At 54.1% G+C, this 15,838-nt stretch overlaps 1 protein-coding gene across 1 annotated transcript in view; it reads left to right on the top strand.

Annotated features, from left to right (window-relative positions):
• The first annotated feature begins 3,338 nt into the window (after positions 1 to 3,338).
• The window catches only part of MAMLD1 (mastermind like domain containing 1), a 124,347-nt gene continuing 111,847 nt past the window's right edge, over positions 3,339 to 15,838 (top strand). The window contains exon 1 of the mRNA XM_039249893.1: positions 3,339 to 3,565. The gene's annotated coding sequence lies outside the window, so the exon portion shown is untranslated. The remainder of the gene's footprint in view (positions 3,566 to 15,838) is intronic.

Here is a 15,838-nt window from a genome sequence, read left to right as displayed (position 1 = left end):
ATTCAGCAGGTACTCCCTGCCTGGCACTGGATCTGGGAAGACAGCATAGAGCAAAGCAGGCCCTGGCAGTAGCCAGCCCTCCTGGGTTCTAACCTATAGAGGTCAGCTGGTGGTAAGCGCTAGAGAGAAAACAAAGCAGGGAAGGCGAGAGGAAGTGCCACAGATGGGTGTGGGGCTTTGAAATGTTACATTGGAAGGCCAGGTGACATTTGTGTAGATATTAAAGGAAATGAGGGAGCCAGCCCCATAGATTTCTGGGAAAATGCATTCCAGTAGAGGGAACAGAGGGTGCAAAGGCCCTAAAGAGGGATGAGTCTGGTGTGTTGGGAAAGAGTTGGGAAGCCTGGAGCTCAGTAGCAGAGTGAGGGAGGGCAAGAAGGAAGATGATATCACCCAGACTGGGGGGGGGGGTATGTTGTACAGGCCCTTCTAGGCCACCAGGAGCACTTTGCTTTTACTGAGTGAATAGGGAGTCACTGCAGGTGCACAGAGATGAGGGACTGGATTGGGATTTGGGGAGAAGGCGATTGGGGGGAGGTAGGAAACAGAGCCACCTGTTAGGTGACTACTGGAGTAACCCAGGTAGGAGATGCTGGTGGCTGGGCCCAGATGGTGCTAGTGGAGAAGGAGAAAAGGCTGGGGTTGTGCATGCACTATGAAAATGGAAACGGAATTATTTGCTTCCCTGGAAGAGAGGTGTGAGCATAGGAGAAAAGTCAGGCAGGACCCGAGGGAATCAAGCTAGGGCAACTTGAATGATGGAGCTGTCATGAACTGAACTGACAGACCTCAGGAAGAGTGTTTTGAGGATGACCAGGAGCTCAGCTGGGTGCATGTGCAGTTTGAGCTATCTAGTGGCCATCCAGGTGGTGGTGCCAAGCCGGCAGTCGGCTGTCTGACACAGGTGCAGCTGTGATCTCACAGGCTCCGAGGACACTTGGGGGAGTGGGCATCACCCACCCCACTGAGGAACAAGTGACATGAAGGTGGAGTGGAGGTATCTTGGAGCAGAACCCCATCTTCCCCCTCCTTGATCAGTGCACTTTGAGGAGAGGGATCAAATTTTAAAAGCTTTCTGCAATTCTCTGTGATAGACTCAGTTATCACCTGATCTGCTGCGTTTAACCAGATTCTTTCAAGACACTCATGAGCTCTCTATCGCTCTAGGGGACATGGTAGCTCTAGGTTGACTCCTCCTTGCAGGAAGGGACAGGCCAGGGGCCAGGACTCCACGGCAGCCTTGTCTGGGGTGAAGGTAGGGATTGCCATCAGTTCGATCGCCAGAGAGCGATAACTTCTCCAGAGCAGCCCGGACTGGACCGAGCCAAGGTGGATTCCTATCCAACAGCCTGGCTGCGGGGCACCCTCGAGGTGCCTCGTGGGGCTACAGAGGAGTCTGACACCTGTGCCTAGAGGTAGGCAGGACTCCGCTCCTCAGCCTGGGAACTTTGTGAAATGCTCAGAGGCAAGCGTCCAGCTCCCCAGCTCCGTTGCGCCTACGTAGCCCACGAAGGGACTTTGGTTGGTTCTCACAGGGGGCCCAGCGCTTTCCGAGGCCCGAGGGCGTGGGCGCAGAGAGAAGGAGGGGCTGAGTGGGCGGCGGGCCCACCCCTTTATTCCTGGCCCGCAGCTCCGGCCGAGTGAGACCAGATGTGGTGGTGACAGGTCGCTACTCAGAGGTGCAGGCAGGATCTGTGATTGGGCTCTCGGGCTTCGCGGGAGCTGCTGCCGTGGGACCAGACGCGGCGTCCGTGGGCTGAGCTCAGCCTCCGCCGCCGCTACCACCCAGGAAGTCCAGGTTAGGAAACGCACCCCGGCCGGGGGCCTTGGAAAAGGGGCGCAAGCCAGTCCCCTGGGCATGGGGGGAGGGGAGCCGCTGGCTTCAGCGCCAGGGCAGAGGGCGGACAGAGCGCTCTGGCCCGCCGGGAGGTTCACGAGGAACCCATGTTCCTGCAGAAGCCGCAGGTGTCTGCCCTGGGATAACCCCGGGCGGAGAGGGGGCAGGTCCAGCTCAGCTCGGGAAGGGGCTTTGCCGGCCGGGACCAGTGGGGAGGGAGACGGGCTGGCGCTCCTGGGCTCCCGGTGGCCCAGGGTCTGCGAGGAGGCGGGGCGGTGGGGGTGGTGGGTGGCAGTGGAGGAGGGGAGGGGGAGAAGGCGGGGGACAGGAGAGGGGGAAGGCGGACGCTAGGCAAGGGGGTGTGTAGTTTAGTAGCCGCCACCTGAGAGCACTGGCCCCCACTGCCGTCACAGCAGGTCGGCTTGGCTGTCCTGGCGGGAGCCAGCTAGCAGACGCGTCGCCAGTGGGACAGGCGCTACCCACCCAAGCAGCCACCACTGAAGGTGAGCGCCCTCCCAGGGCGAGGGGGAAGGGGGGCTTGGCTGCCAGCTCTTGGGTCAGTCTGTGCTCTGCTCAAAATGGGGAAGGGGTGTGTGGGGTGGGGGTTGAACGGCCTACTTTATGGTGAGACTCCCGCTCCTGTGACTCTCCGGCGTCCGCCGGGGATCGGCTCTCCCCCCCCCCCCCCAGTGTCTCTCTAGACGTCGTTTTCTCTCGGTCAGCCCCTGCCTCTCTCGGTTTCCGTCTCTGTCTTGGTCCCTCTCGGTCTCTGTCAGCGTCGCGCGCTGTCTCGCCCTGCCGCGGGTGAGTGCCGGCTCTCCCGCTCTCCCTGCTCGCTCTCCGTCTGTCAGGGGCGCGCGCGGCTCACCGGCTCGCTTGGCCCAGACGCGGGAAGGCTACCTGCCGCTTGCCGGTTTCCCAAGTGCGCCGGGCTCTGCCTGCGGCCCTCCAGCGAGTTCCATCCGCTCGTGCCCAGGGGCCCGCGGCCACCCCGCTGTCGCTCTTCCCCATCAGCGCACTGTCTAGACGGGCCACCTGCCGCCGAGGGCACAGACCGCCTCCCGCTGAGAGCGGAGCCACAGAGGTACTTGCGACCGTGGCCCTTCCTTCCCTCCCGCACTCCCCAGCTGCCCTGGCTACAGTGGGCTGGAGAAACCAGGCGACCACAGCGAAGCTAGCCTTCAGCCGTTTTCCCTTTCAAAGAGTGGCAGGAGGGCCTGATAGGCCCCTTGGGCGGCCGCTCGCTTCCGCTGTCCATGGCCCCATCCTGCCTGGAAACTCTGCGTTTCGGGGCTCAGGGCTGGCGGGGTCGCGGGCGGGGCAGCGTGGCTTCCCCTTTAAGGCCGGAGCCGCTCGTCGCCGTGAGTGTGAGGGTGTGTGAGTGTGCGGCGTGCGTGTCTCCTCCTCCCCGAGTGACACAGCAGTGAGAAATGCCTATCAGTAACTTAAACCCCCGAAACTCCACCTTCCGGGCGCGCGGCGCGGAGCCGGGCGGTGGGAATGGAGCGAGCAGATTGAGGCCGCCACTGCAGCGCCGCCGGCATGAACTTGGCCGCAAGCTGAAGCAACCGGCGGCGGGCGGGCGCGGGGGCACCGGCCGCTAGCCTGGGGGTGATCTGCAACCCACCCGGGCCACTCAGCGGGAGCCCGAGGCCAGGCTGCCTGCGCCGGCGGCCGCCCGCCCCTGGGGCACTGCCCCCGCCGCCGCCGAGGGAGCTCCGCAGCACGGTAAGGCTGAGGACGGGAGCGGGAGGTCCGGCTGCTCTGGGGGCTCCAGGGTGCACTTGTGGCCCGCGCTTGTGGTTCCCGTCACGGAGATGCTGGAGGACCCCAAAGTTTGCTCCAAGCACACGGCCCACCTGGCGCTATGCGCGGCCGGCCCCCCTCTCGGACCCGCCGGGCCGGCCTGAGCGCAGCTCCCATCGCCCGGGACTTCGGCCTCTGCTTGCTCCCCAGCGCCCAACGGGGGTCTGGAACCGGGCGGGGGCCGGTAAGTACCGGGGAGGGAAAGCAGAGCAGCGCGAGCCATAGGGTCTTTCCTGGTCGTGCGGGGCTAAGTGGAGGCTCCCACTCCGTTCCGGCGCCCCTCGGGCCGCTGGCGGCCCGGAGGCCACCGGCGACGCTGCCATCGCATGCCAGTTCCCTGAGCCTTGGCCAGTCGACAGTGGGCGCTGGGCATAGGATTCCACCCCCGCCCCCCAACCCGGTTTGCCGCCACCGAGCGGGAGTGTGGAGTGTGCGTGCGCCGAGCCCGCTGCCTTGCGCTCCCTCCCCTGCCAAATCCTCCTCTGGAGAGCAGCCCCGAGCAGAGCTGGCGGCTCGAGTCAGCCCCGACTGGGCTCCTGCCCGGAGCTCCCGGCGCCCCCGCGCTCGGAGCTCTCAGGCCTCGGAGCGGCGGCGGAGCCCGGCGCCCGGCGCCGGCAAGGGCGGGCGGGAAGCCCCCCGGAGCGCCGCCAAATACTTTTCTGGGCCAGTTGGCTCGGCTCGGCTCCGTCCCGATGCAGTGTGTCCGAAGCCACTTGGAAAGCTGGCCGTACCGTCTGATTTTGATCCGTGATTAAATGCGGACTGAGCAGACACTAATAGGATTAGCCTGCCAGAAAACTGCCCTGAAGTCGTCGGAACCTAAGCAAACTGACGCACCTCGGGCGGGGGGTTTAGCTCCACCGCGCTCCTGCAGCTGGGCGGCTAAGCGGGGCACCCAGAGTGTGGGTGGGAGTGTGTGCGCGGGAGTGAGCACAGGATGGCTGGGGGACGCGGGGAGAAGGGACTCCGCTTGCTGGGGTGGCTTGTCGTCGTTGTTTAGCAGCAGAAGAAATCCCCCCCCCACCCCCGGGGTGCCGTCCCCACAGCGAATATGTTTGCGGGTAGCCGAACGAGGCCGGCTCCGGGACATTGTCTGTGAGGGCTAGTGAGCCTAGCGTACCAGAGGCAGCCGCGCTGGAACAAAGACGCAAAGTCTCCCCGAGCCCAAGCAATTTCGAAAGAGTTGGCTGGGAAGAGGGCCCAGGTCTCCCAGGGGAGACCCCCGCAGAAACCGTGCGGTCCCTAGCACCCGGGCCCCATGGCCCGAGTGATCTGTTCCTGGGCTGCGGCGAGCCGGCGGGCAGCATCGCAGCGGCGCAGCCCAACCCTTGGCAGGCGCGGGCCGCCGCCCGAGTGTGCCCACGGGCCGGGCGGGGTGGGCCGCGCACCCGTGGGGGCTTCCCGGCCGCCCGGCCGCATGGGGCTCCTGGAGGCAGTGCAGTTTCTCCCCCCACCCCATCTCTTCTTGTCTTTATAGATCCCCCCTCCCTCCTACCCCCGCCGCTGCAGCCGCCAACAATCCGCTTTATAAAAAGCCCCTTTGTTTCCCAGGAGGCTGGAGAGAGGGAAGGGGAAAAGGGACGCAGAGGCAGGGGGCGGGGGCGGCTGCCTCCCAGTGGCCTCCAGCCGCTCGGGACAGGAGAGCAAGTGTAGGCGGTGGGGGAGGGGTTTGTGTTTCGAAGACCCTCCCCAGGAACCCCAGAAGGCGTGGGGAGCCCCTGGCTCCTGGCACCCACCGCGCGCCCCGCCAGCTGGCTACGGACACCCGGGGCGAAGGCGGCACGAACCGCGGGGCTGGAGGCGCAGCGAGCAGCAGGACGCGGAGGCCAGAGGCCAAGCACGCTCTGCGGGAAGGGCAGATGCGGCTCGCCGCTGCGCTCGCGGGGCGCGGACATAGGGGGCGCCCTTTCCTCGGTTTCGCTTTGCAGCCCGCGCCCCTCACCTCCCGGCTGAGGGCGGCTGTCTTGCCCGCCCGTGGTGGAGACGACGGCTGTGACTGAGGCTTTCGCCACCCTGTGGCTACACTCTTCACTCCTTCCTGCGCCCTCCTGCCGGCCACGTCCCCCCCACTCACACCGGGGCTCAAATGCTCTGCGGACCCCCTTTGTTTGGAGGCAGGGAGGGAGTCGGAACCGCAGCCTCTGAGGTTCTTGACGCCTGGGTGGACAGTGGGGACGGGGTTGCACCTCCAGACCATGCGTCGGTCTGTCGCCTCTTCATGGAGCCAGCGCCGGACAGTTGGGGGTGTCCAGGACGCATGGGCGGCCGGCATTAGTTGGACTGAGAATTTAGCGGGCCCCTATCCCCTACACCTGCCCTTCCCCCCAAATTTGTGGGAACCCGGACTTTCATTGAGGAATGTTAAACATATTAGAAGTAACCTATCGCCAACCTGTCGGCTTGCCTCGCCTCCGGCCCCCTCTCCAAATCTGTCGGCTTCTCTCGTAAAGTTTGTTCTGTTCCGAAAAGGAATACTGACAATAAGAAAAAATTGACAAATAAGGAGAAGTGGGCGGGGTCCAAAGAGCGAAGTCAGATTCCTCCTGATCTCTTGCCGCCTCTGTCCCGCTTCCCATTTAATCTTGTTGCGGGCATATTATTTGTACCTTTTGCATATCTTTCCTCTAATCCACTCCATTCCCATCTCTGGAGGTTATTCGAAAGTGTTGGTCAAACATTTGTTCTCTGAGTTTTGGAATTGAAGGTGAAGCGTTAACTTCCTCCACCCCCTCCTCACACACACACACACACACACACACACACACACACACACACACACATCCCAACTGCATCTAAAACCACAAGAAAGTACTCAAAGGGTAAACCACGGGCTCTACCTTCTCCTCCCCCCTTTGTGCTTCCCTTCTGGAGCAAGATCATTGGAAAATAAAGCTGCTGATGTGCGAGATGGAACATATGGTGCCTCCATAAGAGAGTAGCTGAAATGGCCTTGAACCTGCCGGACAGACCAGCTGTTTGCTGCCAGCCAGAGCAACTAATCAGCTTCTTTGCCTTAAAGTAACATCCCTCTTTTCTCTTGATGACCAGTTTGCATATTAAATAGGATATTCTCCAGAGGAGATAGGAGATGGGTTTCTATATTGCTTTGTGCTTTGGTGGTTCTCCACACGCCTTACCCGCTACTCTGCGTGCTGCCTTGGCTTCTCTCCGCATGCGTGCCTACAGTGTGTTTCCTTTAACACTGATAAAAGAATGTTGCTCCAAGTGGAACTTGGGAAGAAGGAGGCAGGAGACTGGAGACCGGCTGAGATAGTCCCAAATGCCTGGGAGGAAATCTCTCCGTTTTGTTCGTATTGGCTTCAAAAAAATTACCAGTTCTCCCCCCACCCCACACACACATACACACATTAAAAATATCACAAAGATCTGCAGCTCTTCTTCATAAGATCTCCTTAGAAATCATCCCTTCCGGCTGCGACCATTTTCAGTTTTCCTTCAGTACAAAGTGTTTGAGAGAGGGAAGAACAGTTTGGCTTTAGAAGAAGAAAGGCTAGAGGAGATACAAGGAAATTCCATGTTAGGAAATCATTAGCAAAGGGTGACTTCGTCAGTTTTCCTGCCACTGACGCTGACAGTGACACAGATGTGTGGGTTGAAACAGGAACGTCATTGAATTTTTAAACTTAACCAGGAAATAGCCTGTTGCTGGGTTGGGGGTGGGGGCTATCCATTCACTGCATCTTAAGGTAGGAGATTTACTGTTGTCGATGTGTTGATCCTTTTCAATAAGGAAAGGATTTTTTTTTCCAAGCCTGGCCAGCATGTTTAATATCGGTTTTCCCCATTTTAAGCAGATCACCTAAAGGCTAAAAATGCACCTGTTAATAGATCATCCCTAGGAAACTCAACGGCTCTCCAGGCTTATAAAATGGGGAAAAACTGATATTAGATCAGTCGTTCTTCTGACAATAGTTGGACTACTCTCCTTCTTTAAAGAGGCTTCTTCTAAGCAGTAAACCTTTTATTTTTTTAACAGTCTGATTTCCTTCCTTCCCTCCTTCCTTCCCTCCTTCCTTCTTTCTTCTTTCTTTCTTTCTTTCTTTCTTTCTTTCTTTCTTTCTTTCTTTCTTTCTTTCTCTGCAGTGGTGCATTAGAGAGATAATTAACCTAGAATCTGGGAAACTTGTGTTCTAGAACACTCTCCCCACTAATTAAATGAGCTGAGTGATCTTGGACAAGTCCGTCCCCCTCCTTTCTCCTCCCTCCCCCTCCCCCCAACCTTCATGACCTAGGAGTCAGTCCCTTCCAGCTCAAACACACTGTGATTTGTAAATAAAATAGTCATTTTCTGGAAAAGCGAAACACCTTTGGGGAAAATGGCTACATGTAGAAAGAAATGAGATTGATATTTTGAGGGGCAGCAAGAAGAGGCAGAAGTAAAGAAAATGGCAGAAGGCCAATCAAAACAATATAAAATTGTGAAGTGCTCCCTCTCTCTGTGTCTTATGCCGGTGTGAACCTCTAACCCAGAAGGCTTCTTGTCCAGTAACCCTAATCTGGTGATCTCAGGGCCTATTGACAGCAGGCCTCCTAATCATTGGGTTGGTTTACAGATAACAGGATCCAAACTCTTTGAAATTAGACTGGCATGTTTCCAAAGGACTCATCTAATAGAGAGCAGATTTGCTGCTTTGCAGTTATTTAGCAAAGATTTCAAGGACAAAAAGGCCTTCCCTCCATACACATGTGCCCCGCTGGAGTTTGGGCTCTGAACTCACTGTTGAATCTTTTCTTTTCTTCCTAGTCCAGCTGGGCGTTTTTTAAAAATCACATTTCCAACTTTGAGGGACACAGCAGCCATGCAAGAATCTGCCACTGTCCTCCTTGATTTTAATATTGATTTTCTTTGAACGTGGGGGGTGGTGTGCGAACGTTATGAGGAAGGACCTTTTATCCTCTGAGCTCTTTGGCAATTATCTTGCTGCCATAAATGTTGATACACATATAATGGATGTAACTAGAAAATCTCCTTATCCAAGCAGAAAAGGCTGAGTGTTTGTTGGAGCAGACAGATGTGGCCGGGGAGGGAGATAGATGGCAGGGAGCAGCAGCCGGTTACTATGCACCAGCACAATAAACCGATTCCCATCACACCCCTCCCAGCTCCACCACCCAGGGTAACCTAGGCAGCATCAGTCAGCTGTGCGGCAGGAAAGAAGCCTCTCGAAACTCAGTTGGAAGCAGTCTGATTTTGCAGGCATTGAGTCCTGAAACATCTCCAGGTTGAGAGCAAGGAAGCTTCCTAAATCCGCATGACCCTGATGGGGTTGTATGGCAAGCCTTATTACTTATTGTCGTCGTCGCTGTTGTCGCCCTTGGGTTGCAACTGTAGCAAAGGAAGGACAGGCCCCATGGAGCCATTGGTCAGGATGTGAGGACCAGTAGCTTGTGTGAGACAGTATTTACCTTCAGAGATTGTGGACGCACAGCCCCAGTGGTGTCCTGCTCCCGAATGACCAGCCCCGGGTTTCTGAAGCCCCAGGAGCATTTTGTGCAAGAGGAGGGGGTGGAAGCAAAAGAGTTGGGTTTCCTCCCTACCCCGCAGCTGCTTTCTTTTTTCTCCCTGTTCACAGAGCCCCCCAGATTTCCTTTGGGCCTACCCAATATCTAGGGGTGAGTCCACCCCTAATATCTGACCTCTTTAGATTTTCCAAAGCAATCAGATTTGTCACAGCCCAGAAAGACCCCCCAGGGTGAGGCAAGTAGAGGGGTTTGGCTGACTATGGACTCCCCTGCAGTAAAAGCTCCTAAGGGGCACCGGAAAGAAAAAGCCCTTTGCAAAGTCTGTGAGAACTTTCCTCACCTAGAAGAATTCCTTGAGGCCTCCCAAAAGCGTCAGATTCAGACTCCCCTTTCCAGAAGGCAGGCTCTTCCCAACAGTCCAGACCTTGGAAAAGGAGGCCACCCATAGCAACTGAGTCCTGCCCTGGCTGCCTTCTGACCCTGGGGAGAGCCAGTGTCCCTTTCCACGCAGCCTGGGTCCCAGCCTGGAAGTCCCTTCATTTTCTCAGGGTGGGGGGCCCAGCTGCCTTCCCCTTCCAGTGTGCCCAGTAAATAACCATTAAGTGGGGCTCGGGTAGTGCTCTTTTCCGAATGCTGAGAGCTGTTCCACAAAGCCCAGAAGAGGATGGGGCTGAACACGGGATTCCATCATCATGCTAGGAGGGGGCCCAGCCAGCTGGCCATTGTGTTTCCCCCTTCCCTCCACCTGTGTGAGGACCTGGACACTGGGACATAGGGATGCATTTCTGCTGATTCTAGAAAAGGCCACTGGATGCCACAAGGCATGAGCTAGTCAATGGCATCTGCTTTCCTATTTTGCCCAGTATTTGATCCTGACCCCCACACCCCTAGCTTCTTTTGTGGCTCAGTGACACAGAGGGGAGGGGGACAAGATCCAGCTCTGCCTTCCTTTGTGTGGCCCCATGACTATAGTTCCTGTACATGGTTGGCATAGATGCTCCAAGTCACCTACAAACTCCCATGCTAAAATATAGAGAATTTTCTAGCTGCAAGAGAAAGCCTGTGACTTTACAGAAGAGGAAGGCGAAGCCCAGAGAGGGGCCCAACTTTCCTGAGGGGACACTTACTCTCGGTCAACCATATTTGAGTTGGGAAACCCCACTTTGCACCCATGCTGTGGGCACACAGTCTTCTCTTTTTGACAAAGAGCAAATGTGTTAAGATCGTGGTGTCTGTGGCTTCTTAGCATTGTCAGCAAGTCAGAGGGCACCTTGCAAGATCAGAGCTCCAAATCTAAACTAGCGAAGATGGGGGCGCTTGGGTGGCTCAGTCGGTTAAGCGTCTGACATCGGCTCAGGTCATGATCTCAGGGTTCGTGGGTTTGAGCCCTGCATCGGGCTCTGTTCTGACAGCTAGCTCAGAGCCTGGAGACTGCTTCAGATTCTGTATCTCCCTCTCTCTGACCCTCCCCTGCTCTCTCTGTCTCTCTTTCTCTCTCTCTCTCTCAAAAACAAAAACAAAAAAAATCAAAAAAAAACAAAACAAAAAACAAAAAAAAAAAACCCAGAAAAACAAAAACTAATGAAGATGGCACCTTGTAAGTTGAGGAGCAATCTGGGGCCCAGGCCTGGGGGCCTCAGAAAGGAGTGTGTCTCCACTTGTCTTGTGTTCAAGTCCTGATGCAGAGTCATGCAGAACCAGCCCCTTGGAGGGCTTGGCTGGTGGGCTCTGTTGGCAGTTTTGGGGAAGGTTTGAGTTTGGTTCTTAATGAAATCTCAGCGTTAGTATCTTTCTCTGGAAGTTCCAGCGCCGACCTCAGAATTTTGAGTGGGACAGTAGTTGTGGTGTGTTTGCCGGAGTCACATGAAAGACTGGCATGTGTTACACTAGGTCTGGGGAGGAGGGCACAGTGTTTCTAAGACGCTTGTCTGTCAAGGATTAATTTAACCTCTAATTACTACATTTTCTTCGCAGTTTGCAGTGCGAACGAATTCTAACAAAAGCTCAAAGAAGTATACCATTTCATTTCACCTCCACTCTTAAGTTAATTTAGGGGGTATGGAGTCAAATTCGACACACTTGGTGTTAGAATAATTTTGCTGCCATTTGAATCAAAGTGAACAATCTGTGGTACATGCACAATGCCTTGTGCAGTAGCACCGCCCGAGCCCTGTCTCCTGCTTCTCCAAGGCTTGGTGGTGAGTGCGCAGCCCACGGCACAGGTAAGGTCAAACTGGAGAGCACCCAAGGGTCTACTCTGGAGGGGGCAGCAATGAAATAGAAACCGCAGGGCTCCCCTGACAGGGAGTCTCCAAACGGGCTTCTCTCCCTCCTCCTCCCTGCATCCCTCCAGAGTGACAGCCCCTTGGTGGCCCTACAGACCTTTTCTGTCCCCTCTAGCCAAATAGAGCCAAATAGCAGCAGTGAGTGTGGGAGCCAGAGGCCACTCCCCTCTCTGGGGTGGCTGGGAAGTGTGGCTTCTCAGACCCTGGGGTGGAGCACGTTTTCTCCTATTTCCGAGTCCACGGCACTAGGCTGTGGGGCGGAACGCACACAGGTCAGCAGGCTGTACTGGAGAGCCAGACTTGTACTCTCACAGGTGCCCCTGTGCTTAAGGGCAGAGAAGCGTGGCCACTCTTCATTTCCTCTCAGGAAGGAGAGGCACCTTGCCTTCTAGAGTGCATGTCACCCCAGAAATTGGGAACTAGAAGCTGACATGGTCTCTCTCATCCTTACCACATCCTTTCTGGAAGGTGGTACCCAGATAGAAAGGACTAGGTCTGAAGCCCTTGTTCCCCACATGGCTGGAGACAGGCTCCCTCACCTTTTTAGTCATGCCTTTGGGTTGGCCCTTTGCAAAATCCTGAGCAAACCAAGTTGAGGTCCAGTCTCCCTACCATCTCCTTCCTGGGTCCTAGACCTGCCCCTCACAACTCCTCCCCTTTACCTGGAAAGACGCCACCCTTAGCCCTCTATGCCCTGGTGTCATTCCCTTCCTCTGGGGAATCTGGAACCTCCAGCTTGAATTATGGGATGCAAAGGTTGCCACGCTGTCTCTTTAGCATGGAGGTAGGACATTTTCGGGGTTTAGGGAGGCCCTTTTGGACACCCCCCCAAAGTGACACGATGCCCTGCATACAGCTGGTTCTATTCATAAGACTGGAGAATGGCCAGGACCACTCTCTGCTCAGGTTCTCCTGAGCTTGCCCCGGGGAGGCTGACTCCAGCTGGCCCCCTTAGCCCCCAGTCTTAACAAAAATAATACCCGTCTCTCTGGAGCAGGGATAGTTCCTTGCTTTTTGTGGATTACAGACTTCTTTGGGAATCTGATGAAAGTTGAGGGTCTTCTCCTTAGACCACCACACAAGAATATGCAATGTTGCATCTAATTTCAAGGGCTCATAGACCTTTCTGGAAGCCCATTCATGGTCCCCTCAGGGATTCTTTAAGACAGGTTAAGAACACCTCAATGTGGTGCCTTGGGTTGTGCAGATTGTATGGTCATTCCTGCTCACCTCATGGATGTAGAAACACTGTGATGTGGCAGGAAGAACAATGAGCTTTGCCTTGGGCACAGGTCATTGACCAACTACGGGGTTTTAAGCAAGTCCTTGAACCTACCTGAGCTGCAGTGTCCTCAGTTGACAGATGGGAATATGAGTATGCCAGTCCTACCCAGCATAATGGCCTCATGGGAGATTCAAAAGACCTGGTGTTCATGACATGGTCTTGTAGACATCAGGCTCAGGATACACTCTTGGGTTGTTGCTGGTCACTCTTCATTTTGACTTCTCATTTGGCCTGACAAATGCAACAAAAGAAAAGCAGGTCTCTTTTGACATGAAAAATACTTTTGTCTCTTCCTTTGATAATTGTGTAAGTTACACCCAGGCAAACTAGCATGAAAGCATCTCTGGCTTGGGAGGGACCTCCAAGGCCATGCAGTGTTTCTGGGATCTAGACAGTTCTAGAGGCCTTGCCTAGTTAGAGATCCTGCTCACCCAGTCCTCAGCAGCTCCAGAGAAGGGCCAAGGCATGTGTGTCTGGCCCAATGCCCTGGGGGAGGTTCCCCATCCGTCTGCCATGGAAGTCAGCAAATGGAATCTGAGAAGGCCAATGATTTGGTTTGCTTTTCTACATTTCCACTGTCATACCTGGCATTAGGAGGTCAAAGTGGGTCTTTGACTCCCCCCAAGCCAATGAAAATGTCTGGCCAGCTTGCTGTGAAAATGGGGTGGTGGACCTGCTCGAGTATCTGGCTAGGGCCCTGTCTTAAGGGATGGGAGCGTCATGTTCTCCGTGTTCTCTTTTGGGAGGAGAGAAGCCTCAGGAGGGGTCTGCAGGCACTGTGGTCGGAGAGGGCTCTGGTCCACTGGGCACAATTTAGAGGACATCCTCCATTGTCCACGTCCAACCCTGCAAATGTGGAAAGACTTCTCGTGGCAAGGCCAGGAAGGCTCATAAATCACAAGTAGGGAAACTGAGGCTCTGAGAGAGGCTGTGCAAGAGCACAGGTGAGCATGAAGGTGAGTTCTTGACCACTGTTGGGCCTGTGCTCTTCCAGGCCCTCTGGCTCTTTAGAGCAGGGACTTTTTACCTCTCTTAGAGACAAGCCTGTCATGGGATTAATCTGGCCTTAATGAATGCTCAGGTCCTGAGAGTCAGTTGAGACAGTAAAGAACGGGTTTGTGAAGCCATCTGAACCCTCAGAGGATGATCCGGGACTTGCCTAACCCATTGCTTTGCCTTGCCACACACTTGCAGATCTGGCTGTGCCCATTCCCCCCCCTCAAGGTAGAACAGTTTGGAAGGCAGTATGTTGCTAGGAGCTTGGGTTTTTTCTCTCCTTCATAAAGAGATGTGTGCTGTTTTGCTTTGAACTGGTTTGCACACAGATTGAGGTGTACCCCCATCCTTTGTTTCTTTTGTTAAAGAAAGCAAGATTTGCCAGGGAGCTCGTTAAGTAGGGATCATCTTTTTTTTTAATTCTTTTTATTTTTTATTATTTTTATTATTTTTATTTTTACAAATAGTTTATTGTCAAATTAGTTTCCACATAACACTCAGTGCTCATCCCCACAAGTGTCCTCCTCCATGCCCATCCCTCCTCCCCCCCACATCCATCAGTCCTCAGTTTTTGTCAGCATTCAAGAGTCTCTCATGGTTTGCCTCTCTAAGTAGGGATCATTTTGAAGATGAGTGTTCGGTACTGGGTCCTTATGCGAAGTGGCACCAACTCTGTCCTTTGCTGGAGTGTCTTAGCCTCAGCTTCAGTATTCATCTGGGGAGGGTGGAGTTGTGCCAGTCACCTGAAAGCAGATGCCCTCTAGGAATTGTAGGCACATGGAGTAATCAACTGAAAATTGGAAGTCATGGCAGTTGGCACTTGCCTTTTGGAAAGTTCACTATTTAGGACCAGCTTTGAGTCTGGAAAGGGCCCCTAATGCTATAGCAGGAAGAACATGTCAACCAACATGTGCTCCAGGTCCAATTCTGAGCCTCAGTTTCTCCATCTGTACAATGAAGGAACTGACTAGGGGAATCTGAAGGGCTCTTCTAGTCGCGATATTCCATGATTCTCTGAGTTGCAAATTAAACTCTAAGTTACCTAAAATATTTGAAAAGGATAAGTCCAATTCTTGAAAGTTTTTATTTTTATTTATGTTGAGAAAGAGAGAGAGCATGCACATGAGTGGGGGAGGGGCAGAAGGGGCGAGGGAGAGAGAATCTTAAGCGGGACTTGAACTCACTAACCAAACCATGAGATTATGACCTGTGCTGAAATCAGGAGTCGATGCTTAACTAACTGAGCCAGGTGCCCTGATACCAAAATTTATTCTTTTTTGACCAGAGACTTGACAATGTGAGGGCTTTGTGCTAGTTTGGTAGGTGAGGGCTGTGACTGTTATAAAGGCAAGAATAGTTCTGAAAGTCTGGGTAAAGACAAAAGGAATTGATATGTATTTATGCAAAACCAATGAATGGAAAAAGTGGAAGTTCCCTTAGAGACCCCTGGTTTTACACATGAGGATGCTGGGGCTGAGCTAGTCCAGGGCTCAGGCATTCCCACTCTCGGCCCACTGTGGAGCTGTTTGCTCCACCCCATTGTACAGAGACCCTTACAGAAGCACCATCCAAGCCTCCAGCTTGTGGGCAGCAGAAGGAAGATAGAGCTGATTTTGATTTCTAGCTGTCAAATAATAGCTTATCAAAAAGGAATTTTTGCCCCCCATCTTTGTCCCCAATAACTAAGAATTGTTCTCAAGTAAATATTTAATATTGTTGGTACCAATGCCTAATTTGAGATAAAACAGATTTTTTAAAAAAATAATGGGATGGGGGTAGGGATGTGGTCCTTGGGCACTTGTTATTTGGACTTACTTTAATTTAAACATATGGGCTGTTTAGGTTTAACTTCATCTTTGCTAGTTTTCATTATGAAAAAAACTTTCAAGCCACCCCACCCTTATTTTTGTAATGAGTAGCAGTTTTTTCTTGTCTAGAAGAAGCTTTAAGTTTCTTAACTGTTTGCACCCACAGTACTTGGCATATTTGCTTGTTGTTTGTTTTAAAAATTATTTTGGGTTCCAGGTGTATAGTGACCCATGATTTCCAAACTGGAGAGGAAAGCAACCCAATGTGCCCTACCTCCTGCGAGGGTCCACCGAACAAAGGGTCTGTGTTGACCATCTACAGCTCATGGGGCACTTG

Source organism: Hyaena hyaena, unplaced genomic scaffold (genome assembly GCF_003009895.1).
Source record: "Hyaena hyaena isolate Hyena2069 unplaced genomic scaffold, ASM300989v1 scaffold_348, whole genome shotgun sequence".
Lineage (NCBI taxonomy): Eukaryota > Metazoa > Chordata > Mammalia > Carnivora > Hyaenidae > Hyaena > Hyaena hyaena.
This window is presented reverse-complemented; position numbering and strand designations above follow the sequence as displayed.